Source organism: Heterodontus francisci, chromosome 33, assembly GCF_036365525.1.
Source record: "Heterodontus francisci isolate sHetFra1 chromosome 33, sHetFra1.hap1, whole genome shotgun sequence".
Classification (NCBI taxonomy): domain Eukaryota; kingdom Metazoa; phylum Chordata; class Chondrichthyes; order Heterodontiformes; family Heterodontidae; genus Heterodontus; species Heterodontus francisci.
In genome coordinates, this window is record NC_090403.1 from 46,289,462 (window position 1) to 46,310,162 (window position 20,701).

Sequence of the window (20,701 nt, forward strand, 5' to 3'; positions counted from 1 at the left end):
GACAATCCTCAATCCTTGGCAAAGCTATTGGTCGACCCTTTTAATATCTCAAAAGCAAAATACGGCTAGAAATCTTCCTCATATCTCCTTTGGTTTCACATCCTGTTTCTTCCCCAGTCACTTCTCTGAAATGCCTTGGGATGTTTTCCCACATTAAATCCACGCTATATATTATGCACAAGTTGTTGCTGTTGGAAATAGTCATTGAAAACTGATATTTAAGAGTAAGATGCATTTATATTGTGTGTCTGCTCTCTAATGAATATGGATGGGCTTCATTATGACAACAGAAGCATTTGTGTGGAACCTTACTGCTTTAGTTTTTAAATGAGGGCCGGGACCATTTCCAGGTCCCCACCTGATGGTTTATGAGGTCCGCCCACTTGTACAAGCTTTGCTGGACGGCCAATTAACAGGCCTCCTCTGGGAGTCCCGTCCAACTAAGGGTGACAGACAGGCTGCGCAGGAGGGATGGCCAATGGGATTGCCCAGGGCTCTGCTCAGCTGGCAGCCCCACTGGGAGAGATGGACGCTGCCGCTGTGGGTGGGAGACTGCGAGGCCGCCTCAAGGTGGAAACAACCTTGGAAGAATTTTGAGTGAATAAAAATAAACTGTAACCACAGCTACCAGGCCATCATTCTGGAGGGAGAACTCCTCCACAGTATAGTCTGCGGCCACAGCTGTGACCCCCTGGCCCTCTGGCAGTTGCAGCCCTCTGGGCAGGGGATGGGGGGAGGTAGAGTTAAAGGAGCCCTTGCTGGCCGGAAGGCTTCGTCCTAATCAGGAGTCCATCCACCATTGGGAGGATCCTGGCGGTGTCACCAATATGCCCCCAACTGAGCACCTAATTGCCAATAATTGTCATCGCTGTTCTCAACCCACTCCCAGCAAGATCGCGCAGAGCTGGGATCGTGTCCGGCATATGACCTTTCCAAAGCTACCCCCCTCGCCTCCAAAGCCGCCTTCACACGGCTGATAAGATTCCATCCATTATGTGCTATTTTCCTCAGGGCACTTCTAGTGGCTTGCTAGCCAGTTACTGGAATTGCAGGAAGGTCTTCATCTGGGGTGATGGATGGTCCACATGTTGAAGCCAATTCCACTGTGCTGCTCAGGCATAAGTACCAGAATCATGGTGCGGCTTCTTCAATTTCCTAAGGACACAGACAGTGCTCCTGCTCCTTTGGTGTAAGCCTAATGAATGAGTATTGACCCCTACCAGTTCCAACGAGTTTACTTTTGATGCAACAAATATTCTCTTCCTATTTCTGACCATTGCAGTAATTTCTAAGTCAATCCTCTTGGCGTGAATGTGTTCATTAAATTGAAATGGAAATTTTCACTAATATTGTAGACGTGGAGCAAATTGTTGCAGCTTTAATGGAGCAACATTTTTGTTTTAAGACTATTATGTAAAACCCTTGAATTGGTGAAATAGTCAAGCATAAGACATAGTACACTCAGCACTGTCGGCAAAGACCGTCATTTGTTTCCAGCATTTGGATATATTAAAGTACTATTTCTGTGTCATGGGTGATTGGATAATACATACAGTAGCCAGTTCTGTATGCTCCAAAACCGGAATAAACCGTAAGATATACTGTGCAGCACAGGTACGACTATACAATTATCCGCTGTGCATTTGATATGGTTAGCATTGGGAAAAAAAACCACACATTTTCTTTAAAAATTCTCCGCTATATTTTGTGTCTTTCAATTCCTGGCAGATCAACAAAAATGCTATAGGGACACTTATTCCTGGCATTACAGCAGACCAAAAGTATGAACCATACCTAAAGCGATTATACCTTTGGATTGGGTCCAATATTAAATTACATGGAAACAATAGAGACCAGATCTACAGTAACCTTTCATTGCCAAGGGGATGAGAAAAAGGCTGAAAAAAACTTCCTATTGACACTAATTATTCAGTGGAAAGATACCAGGGTCTTGGCAATGCATGACACGTGGAGAAAGGGAATAATAATTCCTGTGTTGCATCATAAGTTTGGCCTGATATAAGATTCCCATCTTTAGTACTGCCAACAGAATAGATGGAAGAAAGTTTCAATGCCACTTCACTTTCAATCTTTCCCCCCCATTGGCATTTGCAGCTCTGGCAATGTTTTTTTCCCTCCTACTTGGCGCTTTTACTTCTTTGCATGATTGTCTTGGCTCTGGCCAAGTCTCATTGATTTATTTTGTTGATTCTGACCGATCCTTGAGTTGAATCTTTGCAATCACATGGAAACTCCCCCAATCATATTGATTTCTCAAAAAATATATGCAACTGGATTTTCACCTGGGGGTACTCAGGGAGGTGACCAGGGGGGACCCCCAAAGAAATGGTGCAAATGCCTAACAACGGCCATTTACGTCATTTTGACCAGGGGCTTTCTGTAGAAGTTAAGGCAGGAGATTGAGAGAATCTGGTGGAAATTTAGGGTTATAGCCACACTATGTGACCATTGAGCCTGTTTAATGTATCAGAAATCTCTGTAACCTCCTCCAGCCCTCCGAGATCTCTGTGCTCCTCAATTCTGACCTCTTGCCATCCCCAATTTTAATCGCTCCACTATTGGTGGCTATACCTTCAGCTGCCTGATACCTAAGCTCTGGAATTCCCTCCCTAAACTCCTCTGCCTCTCTACTTCTCTTTCCTTTACGATGCTCCTTAAAACCTCCCTCTTTGACTAAGTCTGTCCTACTTTCTTTTTATGTGGCTCAGTGTCAAATTCTATTTGATAATCTTCCTGTGAAGTGCCTTGGAATGTTTTACTACATTAAAGGTGCTCTATAAATGCAAGTTGTTGTTGTTGCTGATGTCAATATTCAGTGTCATAAAAATTGCAATAAAACCAACAATTCTCATGCAATACCTTTCCAGTCTGAAGCCCTTAACACATCACTTCAATTGCTTTCACCACTGCCTATATATAATAGACCTATAATTATTAATTCTTAATCCTAGTGACTAACCTACAGTTCAAACTACTCTCTCTGAGTATTGGAAGCACAAAGGGATAGGAAGTAGCCTGGGCCTGTTTCTGGGCCCAGTCCCATCACCGCAAAAGGTAGCAAGGGCCCAAAGCAAGGGACCCAAGGATCATTAGCAATTGGGCTTTGAGCCTCATCTGAATAATTGGGGTGAGCGTCCAGCACTGGTCGTGCCTCCACAGGCAGCTTGCCCAAAGGAAGACCTCGATTCAGGGCTGACAGCTTTGCTGCCAGTGGCCCTCAGATAAATCCCAGGAAGGGAACTGAGGTCAGCCTAAGGGAAATGGCAGGATGGGGGAGGGGAGAAACCCTGCTCGTTGTGGCTTCATGGGAAAGTGCTTTTAAAATAAAAGAATTAAAAACTTACCTTTGCTTGACAGCTGCAAGGGCCATGGAAGAATGCTGCGGTCACGAGGTGACCAATTTGCCAAAGGGGTCGAAAAACTGTTTAGCCCCTAAATTACATATTGAAGAGGGAAAATGCTGAAAAATGGGCCCCCTGAATTTAACAGTGGGGCCAACGTCCTGCAAAGATTGACCGCCAGCCATCCCGCTCCCAAATTGGAAAGCTTTGCGCCCATTTTATACCCAGAAAATGGGTGAAATGAAGACCAATTTCTACCTTAAAATTTGTAATGTACTGCTGTTTTTATAATTCAAGCGTTCACATTTTGATTCAATGAAATCCTATTCATGACAATGTCACCTATTTGCTATTTCTAAGTATCTGAATGTAGTTTTCACAGAATCACAGAATTGTTACAGTGGAGAAGGAGGCCATTCAGCCCATCGTGTCTGCACCGGCTTCCGAAAGAGAAATTCACTTATGCCATCCCCCCACCTTCTCCCCATAACCCTGCACATTCTTCCTTTCAGGAGTGGGAATAGTTTCTCTCTATCTACTCTGTCCAGACCCCTCATGATTTTGAATACCTCTATCAAATCACCTCTCAGCCTTCTCTTCTCCAAGCAAAACAGTCCTAACTTCTCCAATCCATCTTCATAACTGAAGTTCCTCATCCCGGGAAACATTCTCGTGAATCTTTTCTGTACTCTCTCCAATGCCCTCACCTCTTTCCTAAGGTGCGGCGCCCAAAACTGGACATAATACTCCAGCTGAGACCGTACAAGTGTCTTATATAATGTTACGACCAAGACAGGAGGAGTTCACTGTTTATTCTAGTTCCACTTCTCCACAGCTCACAACATATATTTAAATTTTCCCACTTACCAATACGGTCAATCATATACTCTATTTTTCCCAAAATAAAACACACTAACCAGGTTTCTTTAGTGAACAACAAAATTATCAGATTATAAAACAAGTCTTAACCAGTAATGAAGTAAAGCACAAACACACAGATTGAAATTTTAACTTGCCCTTTTTACCTTAGCCCGTCACACTCACACACACACACACACACACATACCGGAAAAATAAAAGGGATTTTTGTTTTTAGAGCTCAATTACAAAAAAAAAATTGGTCTGAATATTTACTCATTCTTGAAGAAAAAGGCAAATGAGATATGTTGTGTTCCAAAACTGGCATACAGTTCTAACCTCCGAATACACATAAAGGGTCACAGGGATCTTTTAGAACAAGACTTTACATGCGGCGTTGAAAATTAATTTAGCAGGCTTTTCTTCAAAGACAGGAAACGAGATGAGTTGACACAGTGGACTTCTCAGGGTCTTTTAGAGAGGTGCTGGAAAGCTGAGCTGGGTTGTGGTCTTCTCTCCTTCCATGGGAATTCTCTTCTCCTTCTGCAGGCTTGAATCTTTAAACATTCAGCAAGAAACTGGTCTCTTCCTCCATGACACTTCTTCAGCAGCAGGCGCTAACTTTACCTCATTCCAGAAGGTAAACACCCTGGCACGACAACCAAAAGCTTGCGCGTCTGCTGCTTTCTCAGGTGCGTGTGGCTGCTCCCGGGCTTGTCTGTCAAAAGGTGCGCGACTGTCACTTCTCTGCGCACATCTTCCCCCAGTTACCAGGGTTTCTGTTCTGTTTTTAACTTGAGTCATGTGACAACCGGTAAACGTTGATGCCAAACCAGTTTTCAGTGTCCTCTTGAAAAAAAACTGGTCCAACATTTCTTCTGTTTGGCTATGAATTCCTCAAAAAATATTAACAAAAAACAGAAGCACTTTCATAACAATATGTTCAACATTGCTCTTGTACTCTATGCTCCTATTAATAAAGCCCAGGATACAGTGTGTTTTATTAACCGCTATTTAAAATATTTTGTACAGTAAAGACAAGTTTTATTGGTGTCTGTTTTACCACTTTTTGTAATACTTGTGCTGAAGATAAGGGGAATGGAACATATTCCCAGTTCAGCATCACAAACTCCAGCATAAATAGACAGAAAGTTCCCTGAGCTCCACCTTAATAATTACCTCAGCTCCAACCTCAGAACAGTGCCCCATATTGCACTGACGTGATATTTTTCATTTCCCATACTGGCCACAACGGGGCCTCTCTGTAGGAGACTAATAAAGTCATACCAATCAGTGCAGAATACAGGAGCAACTTTGTGCCCATTGCTGACTGCCTGCCTGACTTTCCTCTCTGCTCGGAGAACAGCGCGTGTGAAACAAGGAGATGTACTGAGAAAGGGAAAAAAATGTTAGAATTCCTTAGAAGAAAAGGCCAACTTGTTTTAAATCTGGAGTTGTATTTGAAGAAAAAATAATTAACTGAGTGCAATTCTTGTTTGCATTACGGTGGAGTCTAGACAAACAAATAACCCACTCGAAGGAAAATTCCGATCCAATTGCAGAATCCCAATAAACCAAACCGCTTCCCATTTTTTCGTATTGTATAGACTTCCCAATCCAAGTATAATATTTAAATACAAAGTCTTGACCCTGGCATAGAATGCTTACTCCATTTTATTAGTGCTCAAAGGAATAAATCCACAGCCACATTTCACCTAAACTCAGCAGCACATTTCAGAGCTCTTGCTGATTGTGTGTAAGATTTTTTTTTTCCATGTGTTTTCCGTTGGTTTGGTTGAAATTGATTTGCAGAACAAATGATTTTAAGATTCAGATCTACAACAATTTGCAGATAGGCACTGATAGTGGGCTGGATTTGGAAAGCAAGTTGCAAAAAAAATGGCTCTTTGCAGCTGTTTTAGATGTACCTTTTTGCCCCTTCCCCTGCTCTGTGGTTTTTTTAAACAATGTTTTCTAGCAGAGGTGTGCCGAATTCTGTCCAGTTATTCCTTTGCTCTGTGTTACTGTGAAGATTTCCCATTAACACATTTAGATTATATCAGATATACCAGATCCTGTAACTACATCAGGTGAAAATATCACAACTCTGTTATCTAGAAGTACGTTTTTTAATTGTGTACGTCCATCCCTCCCACCCGCGACTGCATTCCTCTGCACTACTAGTGAGCCTTGTTCCCTGACAGATGTGAATACTGCTTATGCAACTGAATGCGATGAGAAAACTCTCCCTGTCCCAATTCCACAACATTTCCTAGCCTTACATCCCCTTCTGTGCTCTCTAGTTCTCTGATTCTGGTCTCAAATGCATGCCTCACCACCCGCCCTTCCCCCACTCTCTTCTCCACTGTCGGTGGTAGAGCATTTTCAACCAGTTCTTTGAAACTCCCTCCCTAATCTCCTTCACATCACTCATCCCTCCCTACCATTCTCAAAACCCATCTCCTTAGCCAAGTTTTCAGTTGCCTCGCCCAACTCTCCCACAATGGCTTAACAGTCACTTCTTTCCGTGCTCTGTTAAGTACATTTAGGCTTTTCAATGTTAAAGAGGTAAGGTAAATGCAAACTGTTGTCACACTGAGCTGCTGCTGCATATTATTGAGGGGAATGGGCACAGAAACACATATTTTGTTACTTGCACCTTAATTCTCATGAGAAGAGCATATAGTTCTTTTAAAATAAGAAATGAAAATTCTGATCATACAGTGGATCTGTTAACGCAGATTAGCGTTTCTGTTGTAGAATAACAAAAGTTCCACACCTAGAATTTTAGCCAGTGCCATGAAAACCCTATATGCCAAATGGGAAATGTTAATTTCATCAGCTGGAACCTTACATTGGGCTTTTAATGGAAAAATCCAACAAGTTAACTTTTTAAAAATTGGCAGCCTAGATGGTCACTGCAATTTACATTAGAAACACCAGAAGATTAAACTGGAGACGAAAAGTCTAACCAAGCCCCAGCCAGAACTGCTCACAGTGATTGAATTACCTAGAATGGCTTTATCAACACAGTCGTCAAGGCCATCTACACCCATTGACTTTGAAAGAGCCAACTGCCTCCAAGTGTGACTGGACCTCCTGAGGCATCTTGAATCTCAGAAGATTCCAGAAAAATAACTTAATTAAAAACAAAGGGGTTTAATAGAGCCATGTGACTGCCTGCACAGCACTGAAGAAAATGTAAGCTTTGTCACACAGACAAGTACTGACTGAAAAGCCATCGACAAAACAGGCTCTCCTTCTCTCTCTCTCTCTCTCTCCCCAAGAAACATCAAGAGAAGATCCGGCTGTGACTGGGAAGCCCCCCCTAAGCCTACGGACCACTACAGCCAGCAACCATGGGACGAGAATCAATCTCCTCTTCTGCCTTCAGGAGCCCTGAGCAAAGCAAGCTAAACCCCATGCACGTGGCCCAGTGAGAACTTCAGGACTACAATCTCATACTGTATTTAAATTCCAGACTTTAATCCAACCACCAAGTCCCTCTAATCTATTTGTGTGTGCGTGACTCTCATGTGAATGTGTACAATTCTCGTGTGAATGTGTGCGTGAATGTGTAGCATATCTTTTAGTATTTTAAACCAGGTTAGAGCGTTAAGTGTAATAAACTTACCTCTTTCTTGTTTAAACTCAATAAAACCTATCTGATTAGTTCTTTTGCAATCATATTAGAGCAACAGGAGCAAACGCTCACTGAGGTGGTAAGCACAACCACTGTGTTAAAAAAAAGGATAAACCCTTTTGCAGTCAAACCAGAGAAGAGGTGAAAGGGGAGCCAGAGACCCCATCCTCCCCTTGCCGTAACACAGTCTTTTCTCTTTCAAGACGCTAATGTCTATGTCCAGTTATTTCAGAGCTAATTTCAGATTTCTAGCACAGGGAATTTCCTTGATATCTACACAGCTTTTTTTTTTAACTCTTAGGCCTTGCAGCATACATAATAGCTTGCCAAATAAAGTTTTTGAAGATTGAATCATAGGAGTAGGAGTAGGCCATTCAGCCCCTCAAGCCTATTTGTTTAAATTAGACCATGGCTAATCTGTACCTCAACTCCATTTATCCATCTTTGTTCTACAATTCTGATGGATGTCCTGACCTAAAAAAAAAATCTATCAATCTCAGTCCTGAAAATATCACTTTGCCCAGACTTGAGGGAGCAAATTCCAGATTCCCACCACCCTCTGTGTGAAAACGTGCTTCCTGATCTCGCTCCTGAATGGACTAGCCCTAACTTTCAGGTTATGCATTCTTGTTCCAGATTCTCCCAACAGTGGAAATGGGTTCTCTCTTTATCAACCCTATCTTTTTATAATTTTAAACTCCTTGATCAGATTATTCCACCACAGAAAAAAAATCCCCTTTATCTAATCAAAAGTTCCCTATTTAGCACATAGAATAGGCAAGCACAGAAGGAGGCCATTCGGCCCATTGTATCTCTCTTTCGGAAAGCAATCCAGTTAGTCCCACTACCCCCTCCCCACTCTTTCCCCAAATCCCTGCAATTTTTTTCTCCTGCAAATATTTATCCAATTTCCTTTTGAAGGTTACTATTGAATTTGTTTCCACCATCCAATCAGGCATTGCGTTCCAAATCCTAACCATTCATTGAGTAAAAAATATTTTTCTCCTATCACCTCTTGCTCTTTTGCCAATCAATTTAAATCTGTGCCCCCTGGTTATCGACCCTTCAGCCACTGGAAACAGTTTCCATTTATTGTATCAAAATCTCTCATAATTTTAAACATCTCTATCAAATGTCCTCTTAGCCTTCTCTGCTCTAAGGAGAACAACTCCAGCTTCTTCAGTCTACTCACACGTGTTTGGATAGTTTGGATTAATTACAATTCTGTTGCAGCCCAGAAGACAACAGATCTCAAATCACTGGGGGTGCAAAATTAGAGTCATGTTCTGTATACTGAGAATGATCAGATACTATTGGAACTGAACTAATGCCATGTTGTGCTGTGATCCCACACCCATCAGGAACTAGGCTGAGACTGTTCAACTTTGTTTCAGGTAGGACCCTTAAAGTCAGCAGACAGATAAAGGAGCCTCTGATCCTATCAGGCTGGGCTGGACATAAATCCAGGTCTCAGAAGATGAGAGGCCAGTCTTTAATGCTTTCTGTGTATGAGCATGAGCACACATCGTGCATTCACCAAATGTTTGCCTATACAGAACATGCACGCACATTATTTTTAGACACATTTCTTCTCAGAAAGAAATGAGTGAAGAACAGTGAGCTGCACAGGGGCAGAAATAGATGATAGTGGGGCAATATGGCATTCAGGAGGAGCAAACATGTAGTGGCAGCTGGGGAGGGGGGCAGCATTTAAGTTGTGATCCCACTACCAGTGCGCCCTGGCATCCATCCACAGTCATAGACATTGGCACTTGATCTGTGTTCAGTCTGGTTTCTGTAATGCCAAACTGGAATTTGTAAACAAACTGCTTATAGCAGCAAATGGGGTTCGATCTGTGAATGAGCCTGAGCTGAGTTTGTCTCGAGAAATGGGCCATGGGGTAGATGATATTATCACCACTGTATTACACTCTGCAGCTCAACTATCCACAAGATTCTCTGTAAGAGGCGGATTTGTCCTGCAGCCCAGATCTCAACAAAAATGGATGTAGCTGTGTTATTATCTTAAAGTGCCACTGCAAACAAGGCTAGTGCAATAACCCCTGGCTTGCAAATTGTAATCTGATGTCATTTAAATGCAAGTGATTTACTGGCACTGTATTCAATAAGAATGTTACTTGAATAAGGTAACATGGGAAGACAGACACAGTTGTGTTCACTAGGATCCTGTTTTGCATTAAGATTTCTTGGATTCTTTTCTACAGACACTGGAAACTCCATCTATCTTAAACGTGTTTACTCAAGAGTCTCAATGCGGTAATCTGGGCTCAATATGTGGACCTATGTGTGTGGATTGAGTAGAGCTGCTCATTGATATAAAAATCGCTTTCCACAGAGCAGCAGTATGAATGCTGTCACATTTTAAAGCTACACCTCCTTCGTTTTCGATGGAAAGCAGACAGAGCGGGCTGTAGGCGGCACAGGGAGAATGGAGCCGATGTAGCAATCAATCTGTCAACCATTTTGGCTGCGCTGCATACCAAATTCCTTGTATGAAACTCAGCACGGAAGCTGAACCCGTTTGGGAGTGCGGAACTCACAGTGTCGACATTGTGATTGGGTTTTTGCAGCTGTCGCGTCCAGCCTGGACTCCCAGTGCCCCGTAGCAACTGAACCAGAAAAATCGAAGGTAAATGGAGGTGTCTAACATGATTGCCAACACGCACCATCAGGGACATCAGCAAAAGCAAAACCTCCACTTCAGCAGAACAATCTCCTGCAGAAAGTGTGGTGAGAAAGCAGAGGTTGTTGACATTCCAGCCATAGCATTGCCAACGGCCCATGTGCCAGCCTCAACAGAAGCACTGTGAACTTCCATGAGGTCAAGATGAATAACATAGGGTTACAACAGCTGACTTTATACAGGGCCATATTAATGAGTAGCTGGTATCCACCCCGATGGACGCTTGCTCCTGAAAAGTGATGGCTGGAAACCAAACTCCACCCCAACCCCCAGTTATGAAATGAAAACTGGAACCAGCTGATATCTTTTAACACACTGACCAACAACTCAACTTTGTAGAAAATAAAGGAGCAGGAGTAATAGTTGAAGGCTTGCCAAAAAGGAGATCCTTGGATGAACTTGGAAGGTCTACACCCCGCGTAGAAGATGGGTATACTTTGGAGAAATTGCTTGCCATCTTCTATGACTGAATGGATAAGAGGAGAGAAGTTAGAACATATTTCTTCCACACAAAGGGTGGTAAAATGTGGAACTCTCTTCCAGAAAAGCAGTAGATGCTAGCTCAATTGATAAATTTAAATCTGAGATTGAAAGATTTCTGCCAGCCAACTGTATTAAAGATATATGGAGACAAGGCGCTGGATATAGAGGTGGGAAATGGATCAGCCATGCTCTCATAATGGGTTCGAGGGGATGAGTGACCTAATCCTGTCCCCATGTTCTATGTGGAGAGCCACATGTGGCACATGTTTGTTTGAAACTCAAGACACACTGTGCCAATACGCCACAAAGCAACATGAGTCAAGAAATTCCTCGGAGCTGCTCCATCAATATTCCTTTGCCGGATGTGCGGTGGAAACCTCGCTTGCGGTTATTGTCTCCACTGAGGTTGTAAAAGCATTTACAGCAAGCATTGAGAGACAGAAACGCCTCTTCACAATGGTGCACACACAAATTCACAAAAGGGAAAAACTATACAAAGTAACAGTACGCCGGATGCCCAGAAATGCCCAGATACTGCTGTCAATGCATCGCTGCTTCTTCATGAGTGAAGACTGTCCTCCTGTTATTGACTTCCCACACAACTAATTAAAGCTTAAACATCCACATCTGTAGCAAATCTGCCCAGTTGTTCAAAATGCTGTAGCGAACATTCAAGACTTTTCAGGTCAATACAACCCAAACCTCAAACCCAGAACATTCCGTAAAGAAGCTGCTGGCCGGAATGTTAGGGAAAATCAAACCACACCTTCTGTTGGTTTTGCAGACAGCCAGGCCAACACAATTTGTAGTATCTTGGGTCAATCCATACAAACCAGTGTTAAACAGGTGATACACGGAAGTCAAGCGGATAACTCTCCACTGGTTGGAGTCATACCTAGCAGAAAGGAAGATGGTTGTGGTTGCTGGAAGGCAATCATCTCAGGAGTTCCTCAGGGTAGTGTCATAGGTCCAAACATCTTGAGCTGCTTTACCAGGAAATGGGGATGTTCACTGACGATTGCATAGTGTTCAGTGCCATTTGCAACTCCTCAGATACGAAAGCAGTCTGTGTACATATGCAGCAAGACCTGCGCAACACCCAGGCTTGGGCTGATAAGTAGCAAATAACATTCACATCACACAAATGACTGGCAATAACCATCTCCAAAAAGAGAGAATCTAACCATCTCCCCTTGACATTCAGCAACATTACCATTGCTGAATACCCACCATCAACATCCTGGGGGGGTCACCATTGACCAGACACCTAACTGGACCAGCTATATAAATACTGTGGTTACAAGAGCAGGCCAGAGGCTGGGAATTAGAGTCATAGAGTCATACAGCACAGAAACAGGCCCTTCGGCCCATCGTGTCCGTGCCGGCCGTCAAGCACCTAACTATTCTAATCCCATTTTCCGGCACTTGGCCCATAGCCTTGTATGCTATGGCGTTTCAAGTGCTCATCTAAATACTTAGATTAGATTAGATTAGAGATACAGCACTGAAACAGGCCCTTCGGCCCACCGAGTCTGTGCCGAACATCAACCACCCATTTATACTAATCCTACATTGCTACCAAACATCCCCACCTGTCCCTATATTTCCCTACCACCTACCTACATAAGTGACAATTTATAATGGCCAAGTTACCTATCAACCTGCAAGTCTTTTGGCTTGTGGGAGGAAACCGGAGCACCCGGAGAAAACCCACGCAGACACAGGGAGAACTTGCAAACTCCACACAGGCAGTACCTGGAATCGAACCCGGGTCCCTGGAGCTGTGAGGCTGCGGTGCTAACCACTGCGCCACTGTGCCGCCTCTACCAGTCGTCTCTACCACCTCTTCAGACAGTGCATTCCAGATTCCAACCACCCTTTGGGTGAAAACATTTTTCCTCACATCCCCTCTAAGCCTCCTGCCCCTTACCTTAAATCTATGTCCCCTGGTTACTGACCCCTCTGCCAAGGGAAAAAATGCCCCTCATAATTTTGTATACCTCAATCATGTCCCCCCTCATCCTTCTCTGTTCTAAGGAAAACAACCCTAGCCTTATCAATCTCTCTTCATAGCTGAAATGCTCCAGCCCAGGCAACATCCTGGTGAATCTCCTCTGCACCTTCACCAGTGCAATCACATACTTCTTATAGTGTGGTGCCCAGACTGTACATAGTACTCCAGCTTTTGGCCTAACTAATGTTTTATACAGCTCCATCATAACCTCCCTGCTCTTATATTCCATGCCTTGGCTAATAAAGGCAAGTATCCCACACGCCTTCCTAACCACCTTATCTACCTGTGCTACTGCCTTCAGTGATCTATGGACAAGTACACCAGATCCCTCTGACCTTCTGTACTTCCTATGGTCCTACCATCCATTACATATTCCCTTGCCTTCTTAGTCCTCCCAAAATGCATCACCTCACACTTCTCAGGATTAAATTCCATTTGCCACTGCTCTGCCCATCTTACCAGCCCATCTATATCGTCCTGTAATCTAAGGCTTTCCTCCTCACTATTTACGACACCAGAAATTTTCATGTCATCTGCAAACTTACTTATCATACCTCCTATATTCACGTCAAAATCATGAATATACACTACAAACAGCAAGGGTTCCAGCACCGATCCCTGCGATACACCACTGGTCACAGGCTTCCACTCGCATAAACAACCCTGGACCATCACCCTCTGCCTCCTGCCACTAAGCCAATTTTGGATCCAATTTGCCAAATTGCTCTGGATCCCATAGGCTCTTACCTTCTTAACAAATCTCCCATGAGGGACCTGATCAAAAGCCTTACTGAAGTCCATGTAGACTACCCCAACTGCTTTACCCTTGTTGGCCAGGGGCTGTAAGGAGTTTAGTTACTAGTGGTGTACCGCAAGGATCTGTTTTGGGGCCACTGCTGTTTGTCATTTTTATAAATGACCTGGATGAGGATGTAGAAGGGTGGGTTCGTAAATTTGCGGATGACACGAAGGTCGGTGGAGTTGTGGATAGTGCCGAAGGATATTGTAGGTTACAGAGGGACATAGATAGGCTGCAGAGCTGGGCTGAGAGATGGCAAATGTAGTTTAATGCGGAAAAGCGTGAGGCGATTCACTTTGGAAGGAGTAACAGGAATGCAGAGTACTGGGCTAATGGGAAGATTCTTGGTAGTGTAGATGAGCAGAGAGATCTTGGTGTCCAGGTACATAAATCCCTGAAAGTTGTCACCCAGGTTAATAGGGCTGTTAAGAAGGCATATGGTGTGTTAGCTTTTATTAGTAGGGGGATCGAGTTTCAGAGCCACGAGGTCATGCTGCAGCTGTACAAAACTCTGGTGCAGCCGCACCTGGAGTATTGCGTGCAGTTCTGGTCACCGCATTATAGGAAGGATGTGGAAGCTTTGGAAAGGGTGCAGAGGAGATTTACTAGGATGTTGCCTGGTATGGAGGGAAGGTCTTACGAGGAAAGGCTGAGGGACTTGAGGTTGTTTTTGTTAGAGAGAAGGAGGAGGAGAGGTGACTTAATAGAGACATATAAGATAATCAGAGGGTTAGATAGGGTGGATAGTGAGAGTCTTTTTCCTCGGATGGTGATGGCAAACACGAGGGGACATAGCTTTAAGTTGAGGGGTGATAGATATAGGACAGATGTCAGAGGTAGTTTCTTTACTCAGAGAGTAGTAGGGGCGTGGAACGCCCTGCCTGCAACAGTAGTAGACTCGCCAACTTTAAGGGCATTTAAGTGGTCATTGGATAGACATATGGATGAAAATGGAATAGTTTAGGTCAGATGGTTTCACAATCGGCGCAACATCGAGGGCTGAAGGGCCTGTACTGCGCTGTAATGTTCTATGTTCTATGTTCTAAGTACAGAGTCTGTTACAAACTGTTGCATAGCTCATGAACTAAAGTAACCTGAGCTCAGACACTGTTGGATTGCTTGTGAACTAAAGTAACCTGAGCTCAGACACTGGCCTATGCTGGTAAAAACCAGTTTGAACTAATTAATTTATGTGACAGATAAGGGAGAGATCACAGAAATAGAGCCTTATTTGGACATGGTGTGATATCAGGGTCTTTGGGCCTGGGCCAATAAGGAGAAGATACGAACGAGGTGAGCAGGCCTAAACCAACAGGAAAGAGACAGCACAGTTTTGAAGAGATAAGAAAGAGAATAAGTATGGAGAATCTCAGGCATAGAGCCAGTGAGAAACTCCGGAGATCAACCATCGCAGAAGTGGAAAACATTGCGTGAGCAACGCGGCGACGACGTAAAAGAGAGAGAGAACGGAACGCCTGGCCAGCGTCAGCTCTCCTAGTTTTCAGGTATTATTCTTTGTTTTCTGTGACTAGGTCAGGGAAAGGTCAGAGGAACCTAGTGGGTGTGCTTATCGATTCTAGTTAGCTTTGTTGTTAACTGTATAGCCCAGTTTGAGTTGCATGCTTTTGTCTAACCAAGTGTATAAGCCTTATTCTTACATTGTACAACAACGTGAATAAAGTAAATTGATAGTTAAAGAAAGGACTGAGTCTCCTCCTCTTTGTACTAAGCCATTAACCGTGGCCGGTGGATTAAGTGGAGGGTGGCTCTCCTGTAACCCCGATATCCCAAACACCCAGCCTGAGCCTGAATTAAGAGGATTTAGTCCCACGTGATGGCCAGGATCAAGTGGGTGAAGGGAATAAAGGGGCCAAGGGGGAGCTGACTCCCCGCCACGGTTTACACCCTCATCTACACAGTTAGTCACCGCCTCCAAAAGTTCAATCAAGTTAGTTAGACATGATTTCCCTCTGACAAAGCCATGCTGACTATCCCTGCTTAGTTCCTGCCTCTCCAAGTGGGGATTAATCCTGTCCCTCAGAATTTTTCCAATATTTTTCCAACCACTCCTGAGTAACACACCTCTGGACTCCTCAAAGCCTGTCCAACATATACAAGGCACAAGTCAGGAGTGTGATGGAGCACTCTCAATTTGCCTGGATGAGTGCGGCTCTAACAACACTCAGGAAGTTCGACACTATCCAGGACAAAACAGCCCACTTGATTGGCACACCATCCACCACTGATGCACAGTGGCAGCAGTGTGCACTATCTACAAGATGTACTGCAGCAACTTGCCAAGGCTCCTTCGACAGCACCTTCCAAACCCATGATCTCTACCACCTAGAAAAGCTAGGGTGGCAGATGAATGAGAACACCACCATTTTCAAGTTCTTCTCCAAGTCACACACCATCTTGACTTGGAACTAAACTGTCGCTGGGTCAAAATCCTGGAACTCCCTCCCTAATAGCACTATGGGTGTACCTACACCATACAGACTGCAGTGGTTCAAGAAGACAACTCACCACCAGCTCCTCAATGGCAGTTAGGGTTGGGCAATAAATGCTGACCTTGCCAGCAATGCTCACATCCCATGAACAAATAAAAAAAATGCAGGGTTGAATGTTTGCACAGACATATGTTTTATATATTTAAGTGAGAACCCAGAGACAAATTGTATGGGTGTGTGTTTGGATTCTTAGAAGTCATTGCATGTTACAAATGACAGAAAAATGGGTAACATTTGTCAAGTGTGGCCCCATTTTGTATACAATGAGTTACTTCCTGAACATCCAACTTGGATTTCAGGTTCTGTTTCAAGCTCGTCCCTTGGATGATAGTGACCTACAAATTGTATCTTACAGCGTTCATTTTTTGATACACCCAAGTGGGCAATCCTGAACTTGTGGGCCGTTATGTGTTAGGGAGTGGGATAACACACTAGCCAGACTCATGCACTATATCCCAAAGATCGCAAAGTACAGATGCGGGAAGCTATTTGGCCCATTTCGCTCATCCTCCCCCAGAAATCTATGCTCTTTCTCAAAACATCTCTGCAATGAATCCACTACCACACTCGGAAATCCATTCCCGGTCTTCTTTGAGCAAAATTGGCTCACATCCAATAGAGGAAAAGAGAAACATGTTTGCATAGAATGCTAAATATTTCAGTGCATAAGATAACACAGATGATTTCTGAGGTTAGATTTTTCTTTTTGAAGTCTTTCAACTGTGCAAGAGGTCCTGGGCATATGACAAATGCTCTGATTTTATTACAAAGCCACGACCAGCATCGGGGCTGGAGGAATGGAGGAGAAGGATGCCATAACGTCAGCTGTTAGCCGCTCTCAGTGAGTAACACTCTGGCCTCTGAGTCTGAAGGTTATGGGTTCAAATCCCACTCCAACAGCTTAAGTACAAAATCTTGGCTGAAACCCTCGTGCTGAACTGAGGGAGTGCTGCACAGTTGGAGGTGCCATCCGTTAAATGTTAAACTGGGGTCCCCTATAGCCTCTTAGGTGGATATAAAGGATCCCATGCCACTATTTTGTAGTTCTCCTGCTGCCCTGGTCAACATTTATACCTCAATCTACACCATTACAACTGATTATCTGATCATTATGTTACGACTGAGGTGGGAGGAGTGCATTGTTTATTCTAGTTCCAGTTCTCCACAGCTCACAACATACATTTAATTTTCCCACTTACTGATATGGTCAATCATATACTCTATTTTTCCCAGAATCAAGCACACTAAGCAGATTTCTTTAATGACCAACAAAATTATCAGTTGATTATAAAAACAAGTATTAACCAGTAATGAAGCAAAGCATAAACACACAGATTGAAATTTTAAAGTTCCCTTTTTACCTTAGCCCTTCATGTTCACACACACACATATACACAGGTTAACCGGAAAAACAAAAGGGATTTTTGTTCAGAGCTCTGTTACAGACAAAAAAAATTGGGCTGAATACTTGCTCAATTCTTGAAGAAAACAGCAGAAGAGATATATTGTGTTCCAAAACTGGCATACAGTCTAGCCTCCAAGTTCACGTAGATGGGTTACTGGGATCTTTTAGAACAGTTCTTTTCATGCGGCGTTGAAAATTAATTTAGCAGGCTTTTCTTCAAAGACAGGAGACGAGATGAGTTGACAGTGAACGTCTCAGGGTCTTTTAGAGAAGTGCTGGAAAGCTGAGCTGGGTTGTGGTCTTCTCTCCTTCCTCCGAAATTGTTTTCTCCTTCGGCAGGCTTGACTCTTTAAACATTCAGTAAGAATCTGGTCTCTTCCTCCATGACACTTCAGCAGCAGGAGCTAACATTATCTCATTCCAGAAGGTAAACACACTCACACTACAACCAAAAGCTTGCGAATTTGCTACTCTCTCTCAGGTGTGCGCTGCTGCTCCCAGACTTGTCCTATCAAGGGGCGTGTGACTGATATTTCTGCCCACATATTCCCCTGATTACCAGGATTTCAGTTCTATTTTTAACTTGAGTCATTTGACAACCAGTAAACATGGTTACCAAACCAGTCCTTTTAGTTCCTTCCTGATGACCCTCTTGAAAAGAAACTGGTCGAACATTTATTCAGTTTGACTATGAATTCTTCAAAAAAGATTTTAACAAAAAACAGAATCACTTTCATAATAATTATCACAGCACCTTGCTGTGCCCAAAGAGGCTACCGTGATAACAACAATTTATACTCCAAAAGTACTTTATTAGATGTAAATTCTTTGGGATGTCCTGAAGACATATAAAGTGCTATGCAAGGTTCTTTTTCATAATGGGTCGAAGGCAGTATGTGCTGGCCTTGAGCACATGTGTATTTTGCAGAGTTTGCCAATCTGCCTGTGTGCACTGACAAACAAAACTATGCCCCGCTTACAGACTATGGGCCAAATGATGAAGAGATATTTTGGAGCAACACCTTCTTCATGAATATATGTTTTTGCAAGTCTGTTGATTGTTGGAAAAGGGAACAGACCCAGAGTAACTGTGTATTGTTTCAGAAAAGGCCTCATATTTACTAGTGAAACAATCTATCTCACAGTATCAAGATGAGGAATTACCGTTCAGGTTATTAGCGAATGAATACTAACTGGGGTAGATATTTGTCTGGGCCCATTTTCAGCATGCCCAAAACGGGGACCTGACAATTGGTCCTCGGGCCTAATCACCATGATAGTTGCCGACACTGGTTTAGACGGGCAGCTCACTTGTGGGGAGGTAGATGGTGTCTGGTCATGATGTTCCAGGCATCAAGAGTGTGGGCCAGGCTTGATGGATCAGTTGATCTTTTCCCGACTATCATCTTCCTACTTTTGTAAATGGTCCAAGACACTGCACAGGAGGGGAGAAATCGGACACTGATCAGGGATTGGGGAATGAGTTACAGGAGGTAACCAAAGGCATGGCTGAGCATATAGGAGGCTTCTGAAGATATCGAGAGATATTGCTCAGTGGAGAAGTTTACATAGTAAATTCCAGCAGGCAAGGTGGTGATAGCTAAAGACTCTGCTACTGTTGTGGAATGGAGATAGTCGGCAGAGAGGGAGGAAGAATACAAAATTCAAATGCACAATTCTAACAGGGGAAAAAAATCCTTTATTTTTAAATGTATTAACAGGGACAGTCATTTATTTTTCCTTCGGAAAAGAATGGCTATTACTATTGCGAGACTAGTCCTAGTGAGACAAATGACATGACCCAGTGATATTTTCAACAGTGTGCATTTGCCTTCTTGTTCTTTTTGGTGAACAGAACATAAAGGCAAATGAGCAATTACTGTTTGAAGGGAGAGCTCACAGGGGTTTTCAAAGAAAATGGCCAGCTGGAAAATAAATTGCGGAACAACAAAGCCATCAATCAGCAACTAACATCAGCCTGAAAAGTTGTCACATTTAACATGATTGCTGGTAGTTTACAGAGTCAATACAACTTATCACAAATCTATCTCTCCCTTATCATAGCTGCAGCATTCCATTACTCTGTAACTAAAAAGAAAGGCACATTTACATAGCGCCTTTTGTAACCTCAGGTCGTTCCAAAGTGCTTGACAGCCAATTAAGTACTTTCGAAGTGTTGTCACTGTTGTTATGTAGGAAATGCAGCAGCCAATTTGCACACAGCAAGCTCCCACAAACAGCACTGTGATAATTACCAGATAATCTGTTTTTGTGATGCTGATTTGAGGATGATTATTAGCCAGGACACCAGAGATAACTCCCCTGCTCTTCTTCAAAATTGTGCCAAGGGATGCTGTCCATCCACGCAAGAGGACAGACAGGGCCTCAGTTTGAATGTCTCATCCGAAAGACAACATCTCCGATAGTGCTGCACTCCCTCAGTACCAATGCAGACACTGTTTGGTTCTGAAGCTAAGTTCTTTTTAATTCCACAAGATCTTTATATAAATCTTGCAAACCATCATGTCATACCATCATGTCATACATACTTCACCTCCCAAAGTGTTACACTCCCAAACATCATATCTATGGAACAGTATATAACAATTGTCTTAAATAACCACTTACCTGTTAAGTCAACAGATACCTGACTGATGAAAAGTAAACAAATCAAAATGGACTAATGAGAAACAATTGACCAGGATAGAAAAGAAAAACAAGAAACAAAAGTAATTCAAAATCCCACTATGGAGCCGAATTTTGCAGCCAAATGTTAGGAGTTCAGTAATTTTAGGCAGATCACACTGTGTGCAATTGACTGCTGCATTCTCTGCATGATGAAAGTGACTACTTCATTGGCTGTAAAGCACTTTGGGATATCCTGAGATCATGAAAGGCTCTGTAGGAATCAAAGTTCTTCAGC

General features: G+C 43.2%; 1 protein-coding gene across 4 annotated transcripts in view; it reads right to left on the minus strand.

Annotated features, from left to right (window-relative positions):
- The window catches only part of LOC137348172 (thyroid hormone receptor alpha), a 320,012-nt gene that overhangs the window by 237,779 nt on the left and 61,532 nt on the right, over positions 1 to 20,701 (minus strand). The window contains exon 1 of one of the 4 annotated variants that reach the window (XM_068013473.1): positions 20,407 to 20,455. The exons of the other annotated variants lie outside the window; for them this stretch is intronic. The gene's annotated coding sequence lies outside the window, so the exon portion shown is untranslated. Of the gene's footprint in view, positions 1 to 20,406; positions 20,456 to 20,701 lie in introns of those variants that run through there. 4 annotated transcript variants of the gene reach the window in all.